Genomic DNA, 13,443 nt, shown 5'->3' on the forward strand with positions numbered 1-13,443 from the left:
AAAACTAAAACAAAAGACCGTTTTTAAACCATTGTTAAAATAATTCAAAAAAAGTTCCTAAATAGAAGTAACTGTTCCTAAAAGAGTTAGAAAAGACTGTTCCAAACAAAAAATAGATTTTACCTAATACTATCTCAAAAATTTATCACTAGAAAATTCTAGTTATCGTTGCTAAATACATCACTAATACAAATAAATACAGTTCCAAAATTTAGGCATGAGTATTACAACGAACATTCAAAAAATAACTCGAATTAAATTACATAGCCATTCCAAATGTTATCCAATGCGTTCCAATTAAAATAAAAATCTTTATTTTCAAATACACTATTAAGAACAGCTACCATCAATGTATTACAATAACTGTTCTAAACTGGAATAGTCATTCACCAACTGTTCCTAAATATTAAGAATACCGTCTACAGCAACGGTTTCGTATATCATTCCTATTTCTGATTAAATTGATTTTTTTAATTTCTAACCTTACCAAATCTCAAAAAGTTGTTCCTAAAATCGCCCCAAATCCCATAATTTTTTGTAGTGAACGCCGAGCAGGGGTGGATGTGGGGTTGAGGGAAAGGCAATGGGGGGGAGGTGGAGGGGTTTTGGGAGAAGGCGGCAGGGCGGGTTGGGGGGGGGGGATTTTAATTTTATTTAATTTATTTTTTTAAATAATAATTATAATATATATTTAAAATTAATGAATCTAAGTTCTTGATTTTTCTGATAAATTTAAAATCTAATTGTTAAGATTAATTGGTTAAATCTGATGGTTCTCATCTAATCAATAAAGATCCAATCATCATTAAAATAAAAAATCATATACAATATATAAGGGTACAATGGTTATTTTACCAAAATAATCGAGAGGGGCGATTGAACTACCTTTAAGACAACAGAAAGGGGGAGTTAGTCTATAAAACCAAAGTGGGTTTATAGCTGAATTTTCAAAATATAGGAGGATTTTATCTATTAGGCCAATTATATAGGTATAGTTAGATATTTTAGTAACTATTCTTTCAATATTGGCTTTGCACTTAATATTTAGGTATCATTGGATATTTTATTCCTTTGTGGTCACTATTAGCTTTGTACATGAAGGCCCGTTTGCTCAAAACTAACACTGGAAGTATCTCATTTTGTAAACAAGCAATCTTGAAGGGTGCAGAAACAGATTACCAAGATACAAAGAAAACATCTCTTTTCATTGGTATAGAAAACTCATTTACCGAACATAAGGGTCTGCAATCCCTTTTATAAGAAGAAAGGAGTACAACTGCCTTTTTAACTAACAAAAGAAGCAACCCAAAACGGATAGTAAAAATTGTTATTTTAAAGACGCGCTTTTATAAGTAAGGGTCACTTCTTCCTGCGCCTTTTCTTTCTTTCCCTGGTCTGCTTTTCTGCAACTTTCTGCAGCTTCATATTGCTATGAAGGTTAATTCTTCTCTTGAATACGAACTCCAGCATCGCTCGATTCGTATAATTAAATATGATAAGATTGTTTATTATTTTTAATTATATATTTAGATCATATCGATATTAATACTAATTCCGATCATAGCAATTTTAATTTATGAGATAAGGCATCCCACTTCTTAAGTGTGATGCACTATCGGATTGGTTAATCTAAGGTAGTATTAAAAATTCCTTCCTTGTATGCCCTTCCAACTTTTTACTTTGGAATTTTTTCTTTACTTGTCTACATGCATGCCTGTAGAATATGATTCAAATTATAATAATTTAATAATAAAATAAAATATTATTTCATTTTTTGGGGACTTTTAAAAACTATTTGTCTTTTAATTAGGTATTAATTAATTTTACAAAAAAGTAGAGATTAAAGGAGTAAAGTACAGTTAAACCCGTCATGTATATCCTTGTTAAAATTGCAGTCCAACTCCATCTTTGACTCAAATTTAGTACCAAACACTGATAATCATGCATCATGTGCAGGTTCAACCCTCCTTATTGGACTCCTTTCAATATTTCTAGACCCCGTAAATGAACCCGAAGGAATGAAATTTCTCTTTGGTTAATGCATCAATTTTCTGGACAACCTCAGCAGACATGTGTTCTTTATAATCCCCGACAACACCCTTTCTGAAGAAAGAATTTGATGGTATGAATGCTATTCTTGATGGGAAGCCCCCTGCCATGTTCACCTCATGATTACTTAGTACCTCAAAACTGCAACCGTTCACAAGATCTTGCACTTGCGCCTCCGCATCCTCCCCTTGAAAGGGACACCCAAGGAACTCAGCCAACTTCTTGACATGAGTTTTTGGGTCATTCTTCAGCCCCTCGTAGGTTAGAAAGTGAGCGTATTTTGGTCTATCCAAGCATAACTTTCTGTACCCCATTACGTGATCATAGTAAGGCCCACAAGGTATGAGTCCATGGCAAAATTTCTCGACTGCAACTTCAAACGGCCATCCCTCCTCCTTCGCCTTCTTCCACTTGTTCACAAAATGCCATGTCGAGACAAGAGTGTCCTTTGGATTCCTCGTCACATAAACTACACGACATTCCGATGAACCTAGGGTTTTGGCTAGGAGTTGGTATGGTATGTGTGTGCTTAGAATTCGTCGGGAGTCATTAATATGACAAGGTGGGTTGGCTGTGGAGGACGCATGAGTTGTTCCATAGGTCTTGTACTCTAAAACTGGAATCAGCGAGTGGGGGTTTTCGGTAGTCAGACGATGTTTGGAGGATCGGTTGACGATTGAGTACAAAAGAGCTTTGAGCCAAGTAGTGCCAGTTTTAGGAAAAGAGGCCAAGATTATATCACTTGGAAGTGGCTGAAACTGGTTAATAACTCTATTTACACCTTGGATCGCTTGAGGCAAATGCCAAAAGCCTCCAAGTTGGAAGAGATAATCATCGCCCAACCATTTTTCTTTTGGGAGTGAAGATAACTCCAAGTCCAAATCAAAACTAGAATCCTCCATCAAAGGATTAATTGGTGAATATGGGAGGAAAGATTAGGTGGAGTAGATAGATAGCATTTCATGCAAGGAAATGAAGCACATACTTATAGAGTAGAGGAATCGTATAATGTAGATTGGACGACGTAATTCATGGAGACGAATGTTCTTTCTTTTTTTTCTTTTTTTTTTTGGTGCGTAGGGGCAGTGATATTAAAATATGGTAGGGTTGTCCTACAATTGTACTATTGACTATTATGTCATTATTATTTAGCTAAAATTACACTTAATTAGACCTGTCATCGCCCCCCCCCCCCCCGCCTCCTTGACATATTTTCTTAAAGTATGATATCATGTGGATATCTTAAAAAATCTTGCGAAAAAATGGTTTTCATAATTTTTGGCTCTTTATGCTTAATAAATCATAATGATTTATCTAAATTTTTGTCTTTAAAAATAATCCTGTCAATTTGTGGGAGAAAATATTAGTATAAGCTTAACTTTAGTTGGGAAGAGATTTTGCAGGTGCCGTTTCATGCATTGATTTTCCTACTACTAAAGTTAAGTTTAGACTAACGGGCAAGGTCTTGATAAGGTTGGCTGGGGACTAAGAAAGGAGTTAGTTGAGCACCATAATTTTGGCTAAGGCATATATAGGCAGGCCCCCCCAGTTCATTTCTTGTGGCTCATTATTGCTTGCTTTTGTTCTTTTTCGCTTCACCACTCCCATTCGCAGCATGGTTTAAAGTTTTCATACATTTCTATCAAAATTATGGAAGAAAAATTATTTTTGATTTTATAGAAATAAAATAGATAGTAGTTTCAAAATTATGTAAGTTCCTTTATAACACTCCTTTTTTTTTTTTTTTCATTTTCATACAAAATCTTTGAATTTCAAAGGAAAATGTTTTATTTTTTCTAATGATTTTTAGCAAGACATTTATTTCATAATGATGCAAATATATAAATTCTTGTGTCGTGCATAAATATTTCATATTGGAACGTTCCAAAGTCGGTTATATATTGGAACACAGTAGGAACGGAACTTGATAGATGACGTCATGATCCTCATTTTTTATGCATTATATTTTTAAAACGGTCAAACCGTGCCGAAGTGTGTTCCAGAAAAACAGTTACAGAAGCCGTTTCAAAGACCATTCGGACATAATAACGTAAATAGTTGGAACTCTATTTGGAATACCTTATTAAAGTTAGGGATGGAGTTGCATTGACTGTTCATACATATATGTGAGACAATTGTTGCCGAAAAGATGACAGTTAGTAAATATATTCCAAATGAGGTAAAATTTGAAACGGTTTTAAGTACGCATGTAAGCAATTATACGAAAAATTATTCCTAATTAGGACTTTTATTTAAGATGGAATGTGTTACAATTACCGTCCCAAAAACTGGTACAAGTTGGAATAGCTTTTTTGTTTTATTAATATTGTAATACTGAGACCATTCTAAATAAAGTACAATGACTATAATTCAACGGTAAAGAAAATAGTTTCTAATTCTAGTCCAATGATCATTTTGAATTATAAAATAATGGCTACTTTTTAATGACTAAATATGTGTTTCAGTAATTGTTCCAAAGACTGTTCCAAAGTTTTCTATATATATGTTCATCTCTTTTCATTTAACCTCACTATCTTCTTCCATTTTTCTTATTTTCTCTATTTCCTCAATCTCTCTCGAAATTTTTTAATCTCTTACTATCCCACAAATATTTTTATACTCTTGTTCGTCAATCTCTCTCGAATTTTTGTTGATACTGAAGTTATTTTGATCAGGTAACAATTTTAACACTAAATTTCTATTTAAATTTGGTGTAGATGTCTAAAAATCCACTCACTACAATTCATGAAACTAATAAATTTAACGGAACGAACTATAATGATTGGCTACGAAATCTTAGGGTAGTCCTAGATTTTGAGAACCAGATTATGTTCTGGATAGGTCTCTTCCTCGGGCCTGCCGGAAGGGTCCACATGCAAAGAACGTTTGATGTTCGAGAAGTGGCATGAGCACAACCGGAAGGTTCGCAGTATCGTACTGGGGTCAATGACAAATGACATCCAAAAAAAGTACGATAGGCATGATGATGTCCAATCGATAATGCTCCGCATGAGCCAAGTTTATGCGGTCCCAGCCGACATATTAGATATGCTATGATAAAAGTATTTTTGATGCCAAGATGATCGAAGGATCTTATGTACAGGAGCATGAGGTTAAGATTCTATCCCTTGTGGAGAAGCTGAAGGACCTCAAGACTGATCTTGAAATAGAGACGTACATTAACGTGATCCTTCAGTCACTTCCTCCCTCCTTTGACCCATTTATCGTGAACTATACATGAATGGGTTTGACAAAGACCTTCATGAGTTGATAAATATGGTTATCTAGTATGAGGTAACAATTGAAAAGTGTGTGCCGTCGGTATTGGTAAGAGAGGTTTCGACCTTAGAAGCGAAAGACAAAGGGGCTGGAAGTTGGAGGAGGAAGAAGGTTAAGACAAAATCAGCTATTGCAAGCGCTCAGAGCGCTCCTATTGCCCAGCTGGGCATGGGTAAAGGGAAGAGGAAGGCGATTCAGCAGTCATGGATTCCAAAAGATGTTTGCATTAATTGTCATGAAAATGGGCAATAGAAGAGAGAGTGTCCATCCTCTATAATCAAGGTATAATTTGTTGTTGGGCTTTAACATGACTACTACTACACTTTTTGGGTATCGGATACCAGCTGAAAAGCTTATATCTGCAAATGATTTGTAGGTGGTGAAAAGAAGTAGAAGACTGAGACAAACAATCCTGAAACTTAGCAATGACAGGGCTGTTGCTACTATGGTTAAAGGACTAGATAGTCTTAACTATTAGTGATTATATTATGATAAAGTTGATAGGATATAAGTATATAACCTAGCATGATCAAATTATATTTTTACATTGTTGGACAATTTGGATTACATGATTTGATCAATGATGGTTATTTCATTTGATAAAGAATGGTTATTCTTGTCTGCTAGGTTGTTTACGTAATTTTTTCAACACTATCTCATAATTAGATTACGAATGCTCAAAGCAAATGGTAAAATGGATAATCAAGATAAATTGACAGATCTGGCATGCAAAGATAGGTCACATTTCTCTAGTTAGGATAAGAAATTTGGTGAATTCAACGAGTCTAGAAATAGACAAATTAAGTCTACAAGCTTGCAAGTCCTTCCTTAGCAAGATGAGGACTGACAAGCACTTTGTAGGATAAAGTGTACTTGCCAATGGTTTATTCGATTGGATCCAGTTAGATATTTATGAGTCATTGAATACACAGAGCCAGAAAGGGATTCACAAGTCTAAGGACCTTTGGAATATTTGAAGAATTAGACTTGAAATGGAGAACCAAACTGGTTGCAAAATTAAATCCTTTGATTGGATCTAGATAGTGTGTATTTAGTGGAAGTTCATAAAATATCTAACAAGAATGAAATTCTCACTCAGTGTGGTTCTTCCTTAGAGTGCCACAATTGAATGGTGTCGATAACAAGGGAGGAATCGAACCTTGTTGGACTTGATTCAATTATTTTTTCACTGAACTACCTAGGCCCATATGGCATGGCAAGCCTATTTTCACAACGTACTTTAGTATGTGGGATGGTCCTATATATATTAAAGGACTAGTGGGAAGCAAACTAGGTTTCTAAAAGTTTATTTGTTATCCTAAGAGAAATTGAATTTTATTGGATAACTTACATGAGGAGTAGCTCCTTGATGAATCAAGTAAAGAGACACCTCAGTCTAAGGTAGCAAACATCATTTGTAATCGAATTCTTCCACTAACTCATTCGAGCCTCTTGAGGGATGAATAGAACACCTTACTTACCTAATAGGTACAGGTTTCTGAGTCTGACCAATCAAATTGGATTATAATCCAAACACATAAGGAGAAGTGATGTAGGACATTGAATTGGATGAATGGCTTGGAGCCATGAGTACAATCTAGGCTTGAAACTTCCTGTATCTGAAATATTCGTGTACACAAGGTCATGCAGGAAATGACTCAGGTCGAGAATAAGTTAGAAGGTCACTACGAGCTTAGTTGTGTTCCTAGTGTTTTAGGTGTGAACGTCTTACTCATTTGGAATGATGTGAAGATGCTGGGAGACATTGAAGCACAAACATTATTCACACAATTCTCCAGGAAGGAATTGGATTCCTTTCCTTATCATAGGGTTAAGCTATCCAAGACTCAGTCTCGAGAACTAATGAGAAGCATGAAAAGATGTTTGACATCCCATGTCTTTTACCGTTGACAACATGGGAATGTGGTCCGATGCACTAGGCCGAATGGTGTATGTGCTTTGAGCACAATAATGGATATCGAGAGTGTATCGAGAAGGCACGGCATAGCAGTCAAGATTACTCTTTAGTACCTGATTAAGGATTAAAGAAGCATTCTTAATTCAAGTCAATGGAGAGTGGATTCTGGAAAACTATGGCTATACTAGCTTTCAGTTATATGTGAATGCTGACTAGTCTCAATTTGAATGTACATTCAGACTTAATGGTTATGTGGTGGCTTGGAATGGTTTCAAGCGTGATGCCACAATGGTTTTCACCATGGAAGTCAAATGTATAGTGATTTAATAGTTGCTCAGGGAGTGTTTTGGATGAAAATCCATATCCAATGGTTGAATGTGGAGCCTATCACAGCCAAGCCAGTAGTTACCTAGAGGATAACTACTAGGGAATGGCACAAGCAAAAAGGACGATATCTCATCACATATCTAAGAAATATCCTTAGACGCCACCATCAGTTTGGAACGATGGTAGAGGTGACGTGCGGTAGGACCGCATTTTTCGAAAGAAAATATGATAGACCCATGAGACCGAGCAGGTATCGCAGATTGCTCACTCAGATAGGACTAAGGGACATGGGCAATTGGCTTTAGATCAAGTGGAAGATTGTTAGAAATGGTGACCAGAAAGCCAATTGGATTGGCGGTTTTGAAAACCACTTAGCAATCTTTATGAATGTGATATTATCTTGATGAATGTAGTAAGCATTCATATGTGGCACCATGTGTTTGTTGTGCTTGCTATTTACGTTGAAAGGGATTTTAACGTCACATCAAATGCCTACAGAGCAATTGAAGCTATGAAACCAACTTCTGAGGGTTGGCCTGAAACGTTCTAAATCAAGGACCTCCGGAGTGGGCATCGAGAGTCCTATAGAGACTTTTACTAAGTATTGCATTCATTAAATGAGTATCGTTTAACTGATTGAACTGACTCACGGGAATCGTCATATGAAGCCTTGGAGGCTTGATCGGTATGACTTGAATTCTCGGCTCCGATAATACAAGATTAGTCCTTGGACTTGAAGAATCATGAAAACCTCATTCATATGATAGATATATCTTGAATTTGGTGAGAGATGCCTGTGTCTTCGATGTGGTCATTATAAGCCTTTTCCAGTTTAGTTGGATTATGTATTGAGGATGGTGGATTTCAAGATAGAATCTGTCTCCTATAAGTATATGATGGATATATCTCCTATGCGCTCTGAGATGGTTTAGATTCTTTAGGTCTAGCGCATAGCGATTGATCGAATAGGAAATGGTTTCCTTTGTCGATCAATAGAGTAAACACATCTCAAGTACTCAGCATAGTTGCCTGGTCCAGGATGGGAATCGGCGCCCAATTCCATGCCCTAGACTAAGGCGTAGAGATGGTTGACGGATGGACTGTACCTATATGTAACTCGAGAGCCTAAGTGTTCACACCAACATTCACCTAACCTCTAGTGCCATGGATCGTTGCTAGACGGTCACCTATGATGACGGGCATTTTCGATTAATGATTAAATAGAAATTATTAATTAAATTAGATTTAATTAATTATTTGTGTTGGATACAATGTCCAAATCTAGCTGAGTGTGAACCTAAATAGTCACACATAGATCACTATGAAATTGGTGGAATTAATTTGAGAAGAAACGAATTAATTGAATTGGATTGAATTAATTCAAGGAGAATATATAAATAATTGGATCAGTTATTTAATAATTCATTTATGGATAGCTCAAGAATTAATTAATTGAATTAATTAATTTTTGGACTTAACACCTTTAAATTAATTGAATTAATTTATTAGGTTTGACTTAATTAATTGATTGGAATAATTAATTAGTGTTTGGGCTTAGATTTATTTAATTGGATTAAATAAATCTTTGGACTTTGTTGGGCTAAAATTAATTTAATTAGATTTATTTACTGTGCAATGGATTTTAGTTGGGTTTGATTTAATTTGATTATATCAAGCTCGGTGCATACTTGAAGTCCACGCCAATTTGAGGGAGGTTGGAGCAAGTTAAGAAGGAGTTAAAACACCTCACCATGATGAACATGATGGAGTGGTTATTTCATCATGGTTGAAGGTTATATGCATGTGTGTGTATAGATTACCTTCGAGGCAAACTTAGTAGTTATTGAATTTTGAATTCAATTGTATGTAATAAACTACAGGCATATCCAGCATAACCTACCTCATAAGCCACGAAATTTTGCTGCCACTTCTCTATCAAAATATTCTCCTTTTTGTTCAATATTGAATTTGATTCAAGTTAAAACATAAAACAATCCAAAAACACTAAACAATAGTGTATGTTTGGAGTTGTTTTTCTTCTTGTTCTTTGTTCTATCTAGCAATGGAATCTAGCAACAGAAAAAGAATTATATCTATTTCATAGTGTGGTGTTGATAGATTAGAGGGGTTCTAATTTGGACCTAAAGTGAACGACAGTGGAATGTAAAGAGAAACAATGCATGTTGTTGCTCATCTATAAAAACAAAAGGTAAAGTTTCATGTTGTATTTGAATGTTTTTGTTTCATTTTTTAGCCACATGTCTAGCATGCTTATATATGTATTATTATACTTTTGACAATCACCAAATGCCCGAGAATTTCAAAGGAAACATACTTTAGAACCATTTTACTTTTTTTATTTCACTTCTTCCGCTGCGTTCCCAGGCCATACCGATTCTTTCAGGAACAAAGTATTCGAATTGGCTGAGAAATAAGAAGATAGTCCTCGATTTCGAGAACAAGACTTATATTCTGGATAAGTTCTACCTTGGACTTTGCCAGAAGGGTTTCTGCCTGGAGAATATTTAACGTTCGAAAAGCTTACTCAGTGGCATGAAGACAACCAGAGAACACAGTATTTTACTACGCTCGATGAGTTACGATATCCAAAAATAGTACGAAAGGTGTGAAGATGTTTGGTCGATAATGCACTGCATGAAAAAACATTATGCTGTACCGGCCAATTAGATATGCCGTGATGATACTATACCTACTGGAAAAGTTCAAAAACCTCCAGGCAGATTTCGAGAAGGAGGAATCGTACAATGACGTGATCCTACAATCACTACCTCTCTCTTTTGATCGATTCATTATCAACAATTACTTCAATGGGCTTGAGAAAAGCTTTCATGAGTTGATTAATATGTTGGTCCAGTACAAGGTAATGATTGTAAAATCAGCGCCATCAGTACTACTTGGAGAAGCTTCAACCTCTAAAGTGAAGGGCATGGTTGCCGAAAGCAAGAAGAGGAAGAAGGATGAGATTTCTTCTATTGCCGCTAGCACTTCGAGTGCTCCTGTTACACTGCTAGGAGGAGGTAAAGGAAAGAGGAAGAGGATTCTTCATTCAAGAATTCTGAATGATGTTTGTATCTATGCCGAAATAAGGGCCACTATAAGAGGGAGTGTCCTAAGCGTCTCTCGGATTAAGGTAAAATCTTTAAATGAGAATTAACATAATCACCATTCTATTCTTGGTATTGGGTACTAGTAATTCATAATATGCGAATGGTTTGTAGGTGGAGATGAGGAGTAGAGAAGTCGAAACATGATGGTTCTAAGGCTTAGTGATAGTGGGGCTGTTGCTGCAAAGACTAGGGATTTAGTTAAACTTAGTGGTGATCATGTTAAGATAGCATTTACGTAACCTTGCATGATCGAGATAGTGTTTTCAATTATTATTGGACAACTATGATTAAATAATTTTGATTAATACAAGTATTTATTTGACATTAAATGAGATTCATGACTGCTGGGTGAAACATAAAATAGTATCTCATGAGATTATTCATACTCAAACAAAGAACAAAATGATAAATCAAGAGCGTGACTTATAGTTCTAGTTGGACATCTCTTCTAGTTAAGGATGAGAAAGATTGATGGATTCAAAGAGTACTAATAATAGGCAATTTGAATTTATTAGTTTTCAAAGCCTTTTCTGAGAAGGAGAAAGACCAAAAAAACTCTTTTGTGGGACAAAATGAGCTTACCAGCTAAACGTTCGATTAGATCCAGTGTGTTATATGTAAGTCATTAAAATGCAGAAGATTAGTGTGGAAATTCTGAATATCGAAAATGAGGATGTTGGACTTTGTGCATTTCCCGTTGAGGATGTGAATATCGAAAAATATTCACCATTGGGTAAATGCACATCCTCATCTTCTCATTTATTAGAGACGGTCAACCAAGAGATTCTCATTTTTTAAAGGATCACGGTTAACCGTCTCTAATAAAGAAGAAATCAAACTAAGTTGGACTTTGTTTGATTGATGTTTCACTGAAACAGTTTAGCTCTTATTGTATGATGAATCTCTTGTAACTACTTGAGTTAATGGGATATTCCCATACACATGTGGAAGTAAGTTTTTGCACAGCTTCTTAAAAGCATCATTCATAATCAAAATAAATCTCTAACTGACCCCATTCTAGTCTTTGTTTCTCCGAATGATCAAATAGGACCTGAGGAGGAGCAATGTGAGACATTGTTCATAATCAATGCCTTGGAGCCTAAGGATTCACTATGAAGTTCAAGCTAGGTTTGTTTAAGTTAGAGACTTCAATAACTTGAATATTCGATTTATCAAAAGATCATACTAGATATGATTCGATAAAATGAGCCCAAGGTTAGTGGGAGTTGGGTTGAGTTCTAATGTGTTTAGTGTGTAAACGTCTTACTTATTTGGGAAACACAAGACACTAATATAATTGTTCACGAAATTCTTCATAAAATGGAATTAGATTCCTATGTTAGGGATAAGTTGTTCAAGAGTCATTCATGAGGGACTGATGAGAAAGCTTAAGTTGTTTAAGACTCAATTGCGTCTGACTGATGAGAAAGCTCAAATGTCTTAGATATGGCTTATGTCTGTGCCGGAGACAATACGAAAGTGTTAGTTCGGTGTGTTGGACCGTATGTTGTGCATCATGTGGGCATGACAGAACTTATATTTGGAATACATTGATGTGGTAGTAGACAGTTGTCAGGAGCAGTCTTTAATACCGGAATAAGGATTAAAAAAGTTTTATGACACATAATTTGTGGGAGTTGATTAGTGGAAGGCAAAGGGATACTAGCTTCAAGATTCATGTGAATAATGGATAAATCCTCAAAGTATAGGCATGTTAAGACTTGATGGCAGGCATGGTAGCTCGAAAAGATTTCAAGCACACTTCCCATCTTAAAAGTCGAATGTGAGATGACTTTAACAAGTTGGTCTTGAAAAGCGGTTTTGATCAAAAAATCGCCTCCATTGGATGGATGTGGCGCCTAGGACAGCTGAGCCAATTGTAGCCTTGGAGGTGAACGACAAGGCTAGGGCGAAAACTTAAGGGTCCGAGATCTCATCACAAGATCCACAAAAATTATTAGATAACAACCATCTACAGGCAGCGATAGTGATGGAAATACACAGTTGGACTATGTTGATCCAGTAGAAAATAAATTAGACCTACGAAATCGAGCCGGTATTGTAGATTGCTCATACTTAGAAGGTTTTGAGTGACATGGGTAATTAGCTTAATGGTCAGGTGGGGGATTGTTAGAATAGGTGACCAAAAGTCAATTCGATTGGTTATTTACCATTCGCCAATCTTTATGAAATAATATTAAATTGATAAATATAGTAAGAATTCATCAAGTTGGCAGTGTGTTTCATTATTTTTACCACTGATATTGGATGGGATTTTAATGCGCATAGACCAAAAGGTGAAACTCGTGGTGTTGGGTTACGCACAGATTTAACAACCATGGAATCAACTCCTGAGTTTGGTTTGAAACGTTCTAAGTGGAGGACCTCGAGACAGGGTATCAAGGATCCTATAGAGATTTTCACTAAGTACTGTAGCCATATTTCTTCCACAGGAGATGTAGATTGTTTCTGAAGTTTTAGTAGGTTAGTTGGCAAGCCTTTCGACGAACTAAACTGGCTCGTGGGAATCGTCATATACAAGCCTCTTAAGGCTTGGTAGGTATGACTAGAATTCCCGATTCTGATAGTACGAGATTCCCAAGATATTTTGTCTCACCTCTTCATATGATCCCGAGGACTCCAAGCGAATATGTTACTCAGTGTTAGGCCCAACCCATCAACCAAATCACACCTCAACTATCGTCCCTCGCGACTCATGAGACGGAGAAATAATGAGCGTGT

General features: G+C 36.0%; 1 pseudogene; it reads right to left on the reverse strand.

The window, feature by feature from the left end:
- Positions 1 to 1,625: 1,625 nt before the first annotated feature.
- LOC105162776 (cytosolic sulfotransferase 7 pseudogene) lies at positions 1,626 to 3,054 on the reverse strand (annotated as a pseudogene).
- Between the last annotated feature and the right edge of the window lie 10,389 nt (positions 3,055 to 13,443).

This window comes from Sesamum indicum, linkage group LG13 (genome assembly GCF_026168435.1).
Source record: "Sesamum indicum cultivar Baizhima isolate 11 linkage group LG13, ASM2616843v1, whole genome shotgun sequence".
In the NCBI taxonomy this organism is placed as follows: Eukaryota; Viridiplantae; Streptophyta; class Magnoliopsida; order Lamiales; family Pedaliaceae; genus Sesamum; species Sesamum indicum.